Source organism: Panthera pardus, unplaced genomic scaffold (genome assembly GCF_024362965.1).
Source record: "Panthera pardus isolate Hobbes unplaced genomic scaffold, ASM2436296v1 HiC_scaffold_16, whole genome shotgun sequence".
Classification (NCBI taxonomy): domain Eukaryota; kingdom Metazoa; phylum Chordata; class Mammalia; order Carnivora; family Felidae; genus Panthera; species Panthera pardus.
The window spans coordinates 11,526,150-11,541,201 of record NW_026526721.1 but is presented as its reverse complement, the minus strand read 5'-3'; the positions used below and the strand labels follow the sequence as shown (position 1 = coordinate 11,541,201).

The 15,052-nt window shown below is 43.9% G+C and overlaps 2 protein-coding genes across 9 annotated transcripts in view; one reads left to right on the top strand and one right to left on the bottom strand.

The window, feature by feature from the left end:
• Window positions 1-999, bottom strand: part of CRYZL1 (crystallin zeta like 1) — a 33,551-nt gene extending 32,552 nt beyond the window's left edge. For 2 of the 3 annotated variants that reach the window (XM_019420243.2, XM_053903113.1), the window contains exon 1: window positions 909-999. The gene's annotated coding sequence lies outside the window, so the exon portion shown is untranslated. The remainder of the gene's footprint in view (window positions 1-908) is intronic. The other variant, XM_053903112.1, reaches the window with a different exon arrangement.
• A 719-nt stretch (window positions 1,000-1,718) lies between these two features.
• Window positions 1,719-15,052, top strand: part of ITSN1 (intersectin 1) — a 219,024-nt gene continuing 205,690 nt past the window's right edge. For all 6 annotated transcript variants that reach the window (XM_019420251.2, XM_019420249.2, XM_019420250.2 and 3 more), the window contains exon 1: window positions 1,719-1,966. The gene's annotated coding sequence lies outside the window, so the exon portion shown is untranslated. The remainder of the gene's footprint in view (window positions 1,967-15,052) is intronic.

The window sequence follows — 15,052 nt, the reverse complement described above, 5'->3', positions numbered from 1 at the left end:
AAAAAAAAAGAATTGGGGCACCTGGCTGGCTCAGTCAGTAGAGCATGGGACTCTGGGCGGTTGTGAGTTCAAGCCCGCATTCGGGATAGAGCATACTTTAAATAAAATAATTTATAATATTTCACGTTTAAAGTATTTGATTAGGTGTGGAAATGATAAATTTTGGACTTAAATGAAACATATTGTTAAAATTAATCACACGCGTTTCTGTTCATGTTTTTTAATGTGGCTACCAAAAGAGTCAAAATTAAGTGCCTCGCATTATATTTGTATCAGGCCGAGCTGATGCATAGCCTCGCCGCTCGCGACGTGGACTAGCAGCACCCGGGGAAGCTTGTTAGAAATGCAGATCCCAGGCCCTGCCCAGACCTATAGAGTCAGCATCTGCGCGTCAACATGGTACTGAGGTGATTCTTACACGTCGCTCCAGAGTTTTTCGCTGTTTATCGTAAGAGGGCATATCTGGCCGTATAATCACATGAATGCGAATATCCTTGCTTTAGGTAATTGCTCATCGAAAAAGGAAAGTGAAGGAGGAAAAAGTGGTGGCAGAGAAACTGTACGGGCGAAAGGAAAACTCAAATTATAGGAACAAAAAGAAAGCAGAGGGCAAAAATTCAATCTGGGGGATTCAGCGGAAGGGAACTGCCACACTTTTGCCTCCATAAAGGTAGAGGGAGATGCAAACTGAGATAAAACCTATAATCAAAACCTGTAAAGACCAGGAAATCGCGTCAAGTCTTTCCCGCCCCTCAGCCGCCTCAGCTAAGCTAGGCCTGGGCCCGAGGGGGTCTAGGGTTGGGGTGCAACGCGAACCACCATTCAGCCCAGGGTTGCACAGTTCCGCAAGGCGTCCAAGGCCCAAAGCCCCGCTTCCCAAGACACAGAAACCGGATCCGGGGGCTCACCTGCCTCCGAGCCGCCCCAACCGCCTGCAACTTCGCCACCGCCACCGCCACCGCCCGCCACCTTGGAGTCCTTTTGCAGAGAGCCCGCCCCTGCTGGCCCAGGCGCTGCTCCCATTGGGCAGGTCGCTCGTCAGTCGTGAACCGTAGGCTGTGGAGAACGCTATAGCAACCGAACTCGGAACTACACCTCCCAGAATGCTCTGCTTGAAGGAGAATCGTCACACCAGGGGCGAAATACATGGACGAAATTGTAGTCTCCCGGATAGGTTCCGTTTTATGCAAATTTATGTTAAAGACCACACCCTTCCTCATTCCAACCATTTGCCCTACCACCTTCCCTGGAGTGTGGCCCGCCTCTTTTTCGCCTCCTTGTTCTCTCCTTTAAAATCTTTTGTAACTAATTTAGTTGACTGCATCCTATTGCCTCGCACGACAACGGACAGATGCAACAAAACCTTGGAACAAAACCTCCATAACTCCGGTCAGGGAAATCCCAGACCAGAAGCCTCTGGTTACACCTTCTGGGAAGAGGGCAGGGAGAAGAGGGAGTCCTAGTCCCCGCCTCCTTTGCGCTTGATGATTGGTTTATTTGGCTGTCATTCCGTCTTCTTCCTTTTTTTTTTTTTTTTTTTTTTACGGCCCGCCGTTCCCGTTCTTGCGGTGGGCGGGGGTAGCGGTAGGGGGCGGTAAGGAGGTGCGGACCCCTTCTTCCGATTGGCCGACTGTTCGTCCCCACCCATCTGTGGGCGGAGATGGAGGGGTGGAAGGGGGCGGGAGAGGCAACGGAGGGAGATGAGGAGATACGTGGGAGCGAGGGAGCAAGGGAGGGAGAGAAGGAGGTAGAGAAGAGCGGAGGAGAGGGGAGGGAGCGCAGCTTGGTTGCTCCGTAGTACGGCGGCTCGCGAGGGAGAATCCCTAGCGGGCTCCGGGACGCACGGAGAGGCGGGCAGGCGGGCGGGGATGGTGTGTTGGGCTGAGGCTCCTGCGTCCCTCTCCGCCGCAAGTGAGCTGCACTGATTTGTCCCTGGGGCGGCAGCGCGGACCCGCCTGGAGATGAGGTGAGGAGCTGGCTGGACTGGGAGGCAGCGGGGGCGGGGGCGGGGGTCTGCGCAGGGGTCGGCGCGATGGCCGCCCGGGGCGCCCGTCCCTCGGGCCGGCGCGCGTCCCTCGGGCCGCCCTTCAGCCTTTGCCGCGCGCCCGGGAGGCGCGGCACCCGCCGCCCCTGCGCCTCGTCCTTCCCCAGCCTCCCGGGGGCGGCGGCGGGGCGGCCGGCTGGCCCGCGTCGGGAGGCCGGGACGCCGCGGCGGGCCAAGGGGGTGGCGACCGCTGGACGGGCTTCGGGTTGAATGAGCATCCGCAGTCCCGGCCGGCCGAACGGGGTCCCCTCCCTCCCCAGGGGGCGTGGAGCGGTCGGCCCTTCCAGGGCTGACCTCGCTGCCCTCCGCCGCCTGAGCGTGGCGGGCCGGCCAAGCCTCGCCTCCCCGCCAGCCTCCCGGGGATCCGGAGCTCGCGGGGAGCGGCATCGCGCCGCCCGCCTCTCCCTCGGGCCTCGAGTCCCCGGCTCATCTCTTTTTCTGTGTCGTGTGCCTGCGAAATCCCTGTCAGTGAAGGGCAGTCAATGCCGTTTGGCCCTAAGTCGTCCTGCCTCGGCTGACTGATGGTATTTAACAGAAAGCGGCTCTCCTTTCGGTGGTAGCGCGTCCCCGGTGTCTGCCGCCTCTCCTTCCCTTCTTTACGCACAGACGCGGTTTTATGGTGTGGACCCGAGGCACAATTGCGGTCTCTTCTTGCTTGAACGAGGAAATGTAATCAGAATTCCCAGGAAAAGGAAACCAGCGAGGAATGGCTTGCACCTTCCTTTACTTCTGTTTGCCTTTGGATTAGAAAACAACTTCGCAGATAACATTTCCTATGGGCATCTTTTGTTGTGATTCATACCAAAGAAGGCTTTGCTTTTGAAGAAATAAATTAGCGTCTTTTTCTGTTGGGTGGGAGGCTACGGAGATTTTTGATAGCCTCTTAATATGAAAGTTTCCTTTAGAACTTTGTCATCATCCGTGATATTCCGAAGGCAGCACCAGCCTGGAATTTTAAATATATGCGCACTCCGGCAGATGCGTTTCTTTGTGCTTATCTCCTGGCATCCTACTCTTGTTGTGTCCGTGGTCAAACGTGCAAGTAATAAAAGCAAGTACAATAAAAAGAATAGATAATAAAAACACTGTACGAACAAATGCGTCTGGAAAATCTCAATTCCGTTAACGGAGAGGCAGTGTTACTAATCCCTTTGAATGGATGAAGAAGGGGCTCAGAGATCTCATGGATTATGTAGTGGACAGGATCTGAGGTTAGGAACTGGGGCCAGGACCCAGCAGGCCAGCTGTTTTGTGAAGTGCTACTCTTAACCTCTAAAATGGGAGGAATGTATTTGTCCTGGATGCCTTTATTTTTAGATTACTTAAGGTGCAGAGGCTTAATCACCCCCCAACCCCTTTAAGGTTAGGATTTCTACCTGTCTATCTCAGAGACCAAAATGCTGTTTTTGTTTAAACATTTTTTTTTTCTAGTTTACTTGAAATATTTATGTTGCACTGATAGGTGTTTGCTTATAACCAAAAATGTACGTATTTGTAATGTTGAAGAGAATTCTTTCTGTAGGAGGTTGGTAAAGAACCCAGGAATTTTCAAGTAATCTAAATTGGAAATGAGGAACAGTAATCTAGTGATTGCATTAAAACTATTTAAAACTACTTTAAGTAGCTTCAGTAAGGAGCATTTCTGATAGAACTCTTTTAAAAAGGTATTTCTTTATCTAAGAATGTATCTGTTGAAATTGCTGAGACACGGGGCACCTTCACAAAACTCTATTATTATTATTCTGCCTGAGTAAGAGAGGAAATGAACAAATTTTTGATGTACTTTGGAACCCTGTGGATTGTTCAGATACTAAGCATTGTGAAATAGGGCATAAAATGAGTGGTAGCAAGTTAGTTTCCTGAAATGTTTGTCCCTCTTAGCATTTTTTTTTTTTTTGCACTTGACTAGAAATTTCTTTTTTCCTAATTCTTGATTCTATTGGTAGAATTCAAGTTCTTCTTTTCACCAAATGCCTAGATTGAGGCAAATTCAAATCTGCCATAAGACGTTGAGGAGATGCTGGTAAATTCCTCCATTCTTCTCATCTTTTTAACTTGCTAGCTTTGTGAATTATACAGAATTAGTTACACGAGGGTTGGGTTTATGTTAGTTCAAATCCCACTGCCATTACAGCTATTCTCTTCTGAATGGCTCCACTTACTACTAGTGGGTTTCTCAGAGTCCGGATCTCAGATCGCATAGATCAGCATTAAGTGAGGTTCTTGTTAAAAATGCAGGTTTTTCTGTTATCTCACCTCAGAATCAGACTCCTGGAGTGAGGCCCTGGAATCAGTTTTTTGAACAAGTTCTCCAGGAATTTCTCCCGCAATAGTAAAGTTGGAGAACAGCTGGCATTATGTTTCCATCTTGATGAGCACCTCCTAAGGCCATGTCCTGAAGTGGATAGCAAATTTTTTTAAGTAACAGCATAAGTTTTTTTTTTTGTTTTGTTTTTTTTAATGTTTATTTAGTTTGAGAGAGAGAGAACGCATGAAAGGGAGCATGTGGAGGAGGGACAGAGAGAAGGAGAAAGAGAATCCCAAACAAGCTCCGTGCTGTCAGTGCAGTGCTCCATTCAGGGGCTTGAGATAATGACTCGAGCTGAAATCAAGAGTCTGACTTAACCTGCTGAGCCACCCAGCAACCCCTAAAAAAGGAAGTTTTATATCTTTGGCTGCAAATAAAAAACGGACTACGACCTTCAGATACGTAATGCACCTGTGTATAATATACCTTTCAGAAGAGCAGAGGCTTGGTCATTGTTGTTATCTCCATTAGAATAGTGCCTGGAAGGGGCGCCTGGGTCAGTTAAACGGTCAGTTAAACGTTGGACTTTGGCTCAGGTCATGGACTCACGGTTCATGAGTTCGAGGGCTCTGTGCTTACAGTTCAGAGCTTAGAGCCTGTTTCGGATTGTGTGTCTCCCTCTCTCTCTCTGTCCCTCCCCCACTAGTGCGTGCTCTCTCTTTCCCTAGTAAACAAATAAACATTAAAAAATAAAATCTTTCTTTGTAAAATTGGTCTTATTACTTAGTGGTCAGTGGTCACTGACCATTTTATAAATTAGGAGCCTCATTTACTATGCCCAGTCATTTCTGTAAGTTTGGTTGGCACTGGAAGTAGAGAACCTTTCCCAAGCAGAGAACGCTCCAGGTGGTTAAGCTGGAAAGAAGGCTCCTATCAAAATATCTGCTTAGAGACTCAAAATGTAAATTTAAGTCACAGTGTGGTGGTAAATTACTATGTTATCAGTATCTCAAAATACCATTTGACACGCTATCAGCCCAACATAATGCTGTGAAAACTGGTTTACAAAAAATACAGAAAATTGGTATGTTTTCCAATTTCATTTTCATCCTAATATGATATGACCTTCACTCCTTTCTTTCAGAATCCATTGTAGGACCCCATAAATAACAGCTTCTATTATGTAGTTGAGGGTGCTGAATAGGAGTAAAATTTCTTTTTAAATTCTTTTTAATTAAAAAAAAATTTTTTTAATGTTTCTATATTTTTGAGACAGAGAGAGACAGAGCATGAACGGGGGAGGGTCAGAGAGAGGGAGACACAGAATCTGAAGCAGGCTCCAGGCTCTGAGCTGTCCACACACAGCCCGATGCGGGGCTTGAACTCACAAACCGCGAGATCATGACCTGAGCCGAAGTCGGACGCTTAACCGACTGAGCCACCCAGGTGCCCCAAAATTCTTTTTAATTTTTTTAATGTTTACTTTTGGGAGAGAAAGAGGCAGGGTGAGTGGGGGAGGGGCAGAGAGAGAGGGAGGCACAGAATCCAAAGCAGGCTCCAGGCTCCAGGCTGTCAGCACAGAGTCCTATGCAGGGCTCGAACCCACGAATAGCCAAAGTCAGACTCTCAACCGACTAAGCCACGTACATGCCCCTAGGAGTAAAATTTCTATAGAAAATTGGGTTTGACTGTATGTAGTCTACGACTTTATTCTAATCCCTTAACTTTTCAATGCTACAGTGTTTTCAGTTGAATGGGAATAATAATAGTAGGTTGACTTTAAATACTTCAAAGTGCTTTCATAAGTTCTTGAGATATGTTCACTTAATAAATGGTAATTAGGATAATGAGAAGAATTGGAATATATAAAATTATATAAAACTCAAAAGCTAATCCATTTAATTTTTGTGCTACTGCACTTGATGGTAGTAAGTAGAAATCCATTGCTTGAAAAAGAAGTCTCTTGCTAATTTCTTGGTACTAAATATGTATAATTTTTAAGTTGGAAAAATAACCATTAAAAGTGTCTAATAGGGGCGCCTGGGTGGTTCAGTTGGTTAAGCATCCGACTTCGGCTCAGGTCATGATCTCACAGCTTGTGAGTTCGAGCCCCGCGTCAGGTTCTGTGCTGACAGCTCAGAGCCTGGAGCCTGCTTCAGATTCTGTGTCTCCCTCTCTTTCTGCCTCTTCCCCGCTCACACTCTGTCTCTGTCTCTTTCAAAAAATAAATAAACATTATAATTTTTAAAGTGTCTAATAAACCATCACATATTATGTAAATATATATATGTATATATTTGTTCTAAATAAAGATAAACCTTGTCATCACTTTTAGCTTAATTGTACATTTCAGAACCAAACTGCTAATCCATTAATAGCCCTTGTATTTTAAAGAATCGCATCGGGGTACCTGGATGGCTCAGTCAGTTAAGCATCCAACTTTGGCTCAGGTCATGATCTCTCATGATCTGAGTTTGAGTCCCTCCTCTGGCTGTGTGCTGAGAGCTCAGAGCCTGAAGCCTGCTTCAGATTCTATGTCTCCCTGTCTCTCTGTTCTTCCCCTGCTTGCTCTGTCTCTCTCTCAAAAATAAATAAAGATTAAAAAAATCGCATCTTTATGGTAGAAAAAATTGAAATACAGAGAAGTAAAAAGAAAACTATAAAATACTCATAAGTCCACTAACTCAGTAAGTATCCCTCCAAACCCTCTCTTTGTGTGCATGTGGCTTTTTATATACAGTTTTTGGTAACAAATATAGGATCTTGCTAAACATATTATTTTGTAACTTGGTTTTTTTTGTTTGTTTTCTTGTTTTGATTTTTGCTTAACATAACACCTTACCATGAATCTTTCTGTGTCAATATTGACAGTTATAAGTTTAATAACTGAATAAGATCCCATTTTATATGTGATAATTTAACCAGTTAATTTTTATTAGACATCATTTTGTTTCCTTCTCCCCTCCCCCCCCCCCGAGGTTATCAATAACTCTATAGTTATTGTACTCCTACATACATCTCTGTATACTCTTGAGACATTTTTTTCCCTTCGGATAAGTTTCTAGAAGCGAAGTTGCAGAATCAAAGTACAGTACATGCTGGTTTGTAAGGTTTTATTGATACATATTGCCATTTAGGAAAGTTGTAGCAATTTACATTTTTTTTTTTTTTTTAATGTTTATGTATTTTGAGAAAGAGCTGAAGCAGGGGTAGGGGCAGACAGAGAGAAAGAGAAAGAGAATCCCAAGTGGGCTCTACACTGTCAGCACATAGCTGGACGTGGGGCTCAGTCTCACGAACTGTGAGATCATGACCTGAGCCAAAATCAAGAGTCTGACGTTTAAACGACTGAGCCACCCAGGTACCCCAGCAGTTTACATTCTTGTAGTGGGGGATGAGAGTTCTGTGTTCTCTCCTACTTCCTTTTTTGTAGAGTGACTTAACCAATAACAAACGTAGTGAATTATTATTATTTTTAGGAAGAAGAATGGCATGTTAATGTAACCTGTTCAGGAGTAGGATCTGGAAAGTCTGAAAATTCATATACCCATGATAGTGATAGTTAACATTTAGCAAGTCCTTTTGCATCATTTTATAAACACTCACTCAATCTTTGCAAATCTAACTCACTCAATCTTTACAAAACTGCCCTTTTTTAGATGAATACGCCTTGGAAACTAAGGTACCAGTAGTTAAGGAACTTAAAGAGCCAGTAAGTGGCTGCCCAGATGTGTTGATGCCAGAGCCCAAACTCTCAGCCACAGTGCTGGATTGCCTGTTCCCTGGACGTGATTTCTAGGCCTTGGGGTATTTTTTACATTCCTGATTTCTATTCTGGAATAACCTAGAGATTCCCTGATATGTATTAGTTTATGGATCAGGCGGGGTACAAATTGGAGTCCCTCTCAAGATTGAGAAGTCAGTAGTATAAATTAGCTCACCAACAAGCCTCGTCTACTGTCTAACATTCACCTCTCAGCAGCTTGTTAGTCTTTCCTCTGTAGTGGTTTTCCTAAAGTGCCCCAACGTGGAAAGCTGGAGTAGAATCACAGAGGAGACGAGTGAAATTTGAAAAAGCAGTTCACTTGTAATGTGGCCTTGCCTTGGAAACATGATTGCATCCAGGTGTACGATCAGGGAGACAGCAGAGCGTCTGTCCAAACATTTCCATGTTGGCCAGTTTGGAGATTTGAAGCAGCCTGTTGGAAGTTCACTTCAGGAATGTGAAGGCCTCACTGTGGAGAGATGTCACAGATCCATTGGGAGATCGTTAAAAAACAAAACAAAACAAAACAAAACAAAAAACCCTAATAAACATGATGGTAGAATATCATTAACATTTTGTTGCTAAGGTTTGTAGCCTTCTAACAAGGTGAATTTGAAACACGTTAAACTACTTAAATTCATCAGTGCTCTTTTGACCTTTTCTAGTAGAATTAATAATTGGCAGCTTATCTTACTAGCTTCTTGGCCCAGAGAGAGCATTGGTGAAATCGCTCTGGCTTTAGGTCTCTTGGCCTGAGTTTGCCTGTGCTGAGGTAGGACTGCCACGGGCTCAGTGTTAAGTTGGTCACTGACACCCATTCTCACTATTGTGTAGTGTGGGGTTCCACCAAGGTTGTGTGGGAACGGTGCTCAGGTACATTTCACTCTACGAGGAGTGTGTACTGAGGGATGTGATGGAGTTTGGGATTCAGCTGAATAGGACTGTGAAAATAACAAGGTCATGGCAGTTGGTCAGTTTTTTTTTTGTTTTTTTTTTTTAATCCTTGGTGGTTAAAATTAAACGCCCTCTCCTTCATACCGGAGGGCAGTGCTTTTGATCCTCTTGCTTTACTGCGTATTTTGCCTTGTTTCTCTGTCTGTGATGGTTTTGTTCATCCTTGGTCTGCAAGTGTCCTGGTGAGCGGTGGCATGGATTTGCAAGACGTGGATACAGCTCATGGAAGTGAATGCAGCCACCTGGCTTTTAGTGCCATGCTCCAACCAACCTACTTCAGGAGGACCCTGGCTCTTGTGGTAAAAGCATAGGAAACAAGATGCCAGTGGATCCCCTTGTTTTTTCTGTCTGTCTGTCTGTGTGTGTGTGTGTGTGGAGGGCTCATTACTTTTCTCCCAGGCAAACTTCCCGAACAGTTACACTGTTCTGACAAGGGCCCTGTTTTGTATCATAAGCCGTTGTATAAACACACAACACCGTTCCTGTGCATTATCTATGATAAAAGTCTGTTCGTTGTGGATTCGGTGTTTTGTTTTTTTTTAATTTTGTTTTTTTTTAATGTTTATTTATTTCTGAGACAGAGAGAGACAGAGCATGAGTGGGGAAGGGGCAGAGAGAGAGGGAGACACAGAATCAGAAGCAGGCTCCAGGCTCTGAGCTGTCAGCACAGAGCCCGACGCGGGGCTCGAACTCACACACTGCGAGATCATGACCTGAGCCGAAGTCAGTCGCTCAACCGACTGAGCCACCCAGGCGCCCCGGATTCAGTGTTTTATAAAAATCAATTTCTGCTGCAAACTTAAGATAATAGATTTTGAAAACAAGTAATCTTTCAGTTTCTGGAATTGTTTAGACCCCACTGCTGTATTTGGGCACAGTTGAGATATTACATTTTGGTCACTGACATATAAAAGCCGTAGAGCTATAGTATGAGACAAACTTTCAAAAATTGACAAATCAGTGCCATTCCTGGTATATCAAGTTTCTGTGAGTAAAGATCCCCCTCTTTTTTTTCTCCTGTCTCCTTTGCTTATGATAATTACTATTAAAGTCAGAAAATGATAATACACTTATAATAGGTAGTATTTTCACATACCTTCAAATATAGTCATTATAATTGTCTTAAAATTCTTTAAATGATTACAGAAATTGAGGAGGAACAGAACGTGTTAGAGAGGTTACTAGGATGTAAGCTTCAGGAAGGCAGGGAATTTTGTCTGTGTTGTTCTCTGCTTCATCCCCAGGACCTAGAACAGTGCGTGAGCACTCAGCAGTTGGTTGTCAGCATGCTGAATAGATTAGTGTTTGAGGACCTGATTGTCTGGAGGCCAGAGTCACCCAAGTGCGGTGAGCACAGGAGAGACAGGTGAGGAAGAAAGGGGACGGCTGGTTTGGATTTTATTCAATCAGTGGAAGTAGGAAACTAATGTAAGTTTTAAGCAGGGGAGTTCCATGCTTTGCTTTTGTTTAAAAGGATCACTCTGGGGGCACTTGGATGGCTCAGTCGGTTGGGCATACGACTTCGGCTCAGGTCATGATCTCACAGTTCGTGGGTTCGAGCTCCCGCGTTGGGCTGTGTGCTGACAGCTCAGAGCCTGGAGCCTGCTTCGGATTCTGTGTCTCTCTCTCTCTCTCTCAATATCTCTCTCTCTCTCTGCCCCTCCCCCACTCATGCTCTGTCTCTCTCTGTCTCTTGGAAATAAATAAATGTTAAAAAAAAAAATTAAAAGGATCACTCTGGATGTCATGTGGGGAATGCCTTGCAGGAGAGCAAGAGAAATGTTGAATTGACTCTATCTTCCATCATCTGTGAATGTTGACATTCTACCTAGCCTTGTGGTTTTTCTTTACGGTGAAGATACTCTGGATAGGGTGAGAAGCATGGTGATTTGCATAAACTTTTTAGCGTTCTCGTTAAACTGCTGCCATCGTTGATCAAATCAAATAAAACAATGTAAAGTAAAGATCAGGAATAATTTAACTCTTTAAGCATTAAGTTAATTGGTATTATAAATACAGATTTCTTTTTTTAACGTTTATTTCTGAGAGAGAGCGCGCGCGCGCACACACACACACACACACACACACACACACACACACACGAGCGCAAGCGCATGTGCAAGCAGGGGAGGGGCAGAGAGAGAGAGAGGGAGACACAGAATCTGAAGCAGGCTCCAAGCTCAGAGCTGTCAGCACAGAGCCTGATGCAGGGCTCAAACTCATGAACTGCATGACCATGACCTGAGCCGAAGTCAGACACTCAACCAACTGAGCAACCCAGGCACCCCTAAATACAGATTTCTGGTAGAGATTTTCTGTTTACATTTTTTGGTGAAAGAAACTTCAAATATAGGGAACTGAATCCTTAAAATAGGTGTTTTATGGCTTGAGTGTCTATAGCTCTTCGCTTTGAGGAAGGTCTCATTTGTAAACCGCTGCTATTGTCTGTCCAAGCTGGTGTTTTAATTAGTATCAAAGGGAGGGAAATACTGCAGTAATTGTAACCTTACATTACTTCCTTAGTTCAATTAGTTTTAAACCACAGTCATTGTCTGTTATCTTTAGTTGTTTTGGTCTCATTAGATGAAGTAATATTGCAGTTGTGATTCAGTATTTTAAAAAATAACGTTTTTTTTTTTCTTCACTCCAAAAGCAATACATGTGTATTGAAGAAAACTTTTGAAAAGAAAAAGAAAAACAAAAGTGGGCCTTTTCTCACTATCCAGCGATGACTATTCATACGCTGTGAGGGGTCAACCTGCTCAAATTTCTCAGGAAGTTCGGTGTGTGAGCTTCTCAGTCTGGGAGGCATGACAGCGTGTTAGGGATCAGGGCACTGAAGATGGTCCAGGGATGGGGCAACCCAGGGTCTGTCAGACTACTCATTCGTGGCCCTGGGAGGATGCATGTTGCTGTTACTATACCTTCTAGTTCTTCAAGAGAGGCTGGAAATCCAGAAGTACGGCTTTAATATGAAATCTCCCAATTTTTATGTGGGCCACAATTTTTATAAACACACTGGGGTTCAAGCAAAGCAGACCTACTAAGGGCTGACTTCAGTCATTGTCGCCTTACAAGTTTATAATCTCCGTACATACAGTTGTGTAGCCCGTTTTTCACTTAATATATTGGAATATATTCCAGGCCTCAGCAGCTTGCTGCTACTACTCTCCAGTGGGTTCCCCTGGCAGTGTGGACCTATTTTGTGTTCCCTCACCACGATTGGGTAAAACCATTGTTTAAAAATCTAAGTTTTATTTAACTTGCATTTTCCTACTACTACGAGTGAGTGTGAACATTTATCGAATGCGTATTGGCCCTTCTACAGATTTCCTTGATAACCAGCCACCTTGCTAGAACTCTGTGCTCCAGGGGTGTTTTGGTCATTTATTCCATATTTCTCAACATTTATCAACATAATATCATATACAGTTAGTACCACATTAGTCCTGCTAATTGGGCCTAATGGCGGGCATTATCCCCCAAACCTGAGCACACCTGTGACCCATTTGAAAGTACAGTAGTTGGAAAGTTCTGAGTTTGTTCGGTGAACATGGGCCATGTGCCCTGTGTCCCGGCATTGCTCTAGATGTCCAGCCTTGACCCAAGACAGAATCTCAGCTCTTTAAGATCTCACGGGTCTTAAATTTTTCATTTCTCTTGGGTTTTTCACATAGACCGATATTTATAAAAGACAATTTTTACTTCTAGAATGTGTAATTTATTTTTAGCTTGTATTACTGAGGTGAACTCCCCAAGTTCTAATCTCTTAAATTCAATTTAATTCTCTCAAGCTCTTTTAAACTCTAGACTGCTAGCAAAAGTCTAAAATGCACCTTATTTTGGTGATGAAAAAACTAAGTACCGGGACTCTGTGGTGGGAGTTTCTGTGGTGTCTGACCCAACACGAATCCCTTATCTGTCCTTTAACCAAACATCCGCTTCCTACCAACTTCTTCGTCCCCACAGATGGTGGAGAGGATTGAACGAGGTCTGGGAACCTGACCCAGGCTAGCCCAACCAGTGTTCCTTTCTTGGAAATTTGCAAATAGCCCCAAAAGAGAGGCGTTTGAGCTTCACATGCTCATGGCCACAAGGTTAAAACACTTGGGAGTCAAAGGCAGTTATGTTCTGTTGTCTGGGGAGAGAGAATGGTGGTTTGTAGATGGAGAGAATAAAGCACGTATCTGGAGAGACGCAGAAAGAGAAGAACGCTGCCTGAGTCTGATAGCTTTAAACCTTTTCTTCGTTGCTTTCTGGGGCTGGCTGCATTCCTGTTTCTGAGTTCTGTGAAATACTCCTGTACTCTCAATATCCCCCCTTCTTTCTCCTTTTGCAGAAGCCTAAGCCAGATGAGGTGGGTTACTGTTCATGTCATCAAGGATCCTTCTCATTCCCAGCACTGTATTCATTTTATAATACTACCTTGTCTCTTACGTTTCTTCTGAAAAAGTTGTGAATTTTTCATTATTTTTTAACCATGTAACAATAACATGGGAAATTAAGGATTGCAGGAAACACAGAAGTACACAATTTAATTCAGGTAATCATGATTTTATTGGAAAGGTCATTTTGCAGATGTGGATGCCACTTCTCACCTCTTTTAAAACCAGTTCAGGGGCACCTGGGTGGCTCAGTCGGTTAAGCATAATCTCTCAGTTTGTGAGTTCGAGCCCTGCATCGGGCTCTGTGCCGATAGCTCAGAGACTGAGCCCAGTTCAGGTTCTGTGTCTCCCTCTCCCTCTGCCCCTCCCTTGATCACACTGTGTCTCTCTCTCCCTCAAAATAAATAAACATTAAAAAAAAAATTTTTAAAAAAAGCACACAAGAAAAACCAGTTCAGATCTTTAGCAGAGGGACAACAGGAAGGAAGAGATTTGGAATGTACTTCCAAATGTCCTAGAATTTCAGTGGTGTTATTTCCCTTCACATACAAATAGCATTTTGGCCTCATGCAAAAAATGATACTAGAGGTATTCACAATGGAAAGTATTGTCGTGTGTTCATGTAGGCGGTGAGTTTGATACCTGTTCAGGTGTGTTCTGGTCAAACCGCTGAAACAAGACTCTTGACTTTAATATCTAAATACCAAGAAAATGAATCACAGCTTGATTTACCTGGAAGTAGGCTTATCATAGATTAGCTTTCTGTCTCATGGTGATGTCATAAAAACTCAGTGCCAAGTTTAAGTAGTTCACTATTCTAAGAAGTTGGGTGGGGAGGGAAAAAAGAAAAGTGATAGAAAGGGAAGAAAAGGGTTGTAGTAGAGAAGGAAGACAAAATCCAGTGCTACAGTTTTCCTTATTTATAACTGTATTTGCTGATCTTTTTTATTTGCACGTGGAAGAAGCACAAACTGTCTTAAGAAAAAAAGAAAATCTATTGACTCACACACCTGTCAAGTCCAAAGGTTCTGATTGGCCTGGCTTGATCACATGCCCGAAGCAGTCCTCATGGCCAAGCGAATGTGGAGCTCTCATTGACTGTCCTGGGCTCTTGGGTCCATCAGTTGTTGAGACTGGTACCTAAATTCCTGGAATTAACCGAAGGAGGGAAAATGGGATCAACTGGGAGAAGAAGAGTGTTGGGCAGGAAAACACATGCCCAACACTCTCATCATAAATGATGATCATATGGAAGGGGACTGGTGGTAACCCCTTTTTTTCTTTAAATGACAGTCCCCCCCCCACTTTTTTTTAAGTTTGTTTATTTATCGAGAGAGAGAGAGAGAGAGAGAGAGAGAGAGAGAGAGAGAATGAGAATCCCAAGCAGGCTCTGTGCTGTCATCCCAGAGCCCAATGCTAACTAACTAATTTGACTAATCTCACTAACCATGAGATCATGACTTGAGTCTGAATCAAGAGTTGGATGCTTAACCAACTGAGTCACTCAGGTGCCCCTTGGCTACTTCCGTAATTGCAGATTTTCTCAGAGTTTTTCAGTGCCTAAGGTGTGTTGGCATTCTCTCTGGGCTCATACTGGGAGGCTTTTTAACTTATGCTCATCTGGAACTACTGGAAAAATATATAATGGAAAAGTT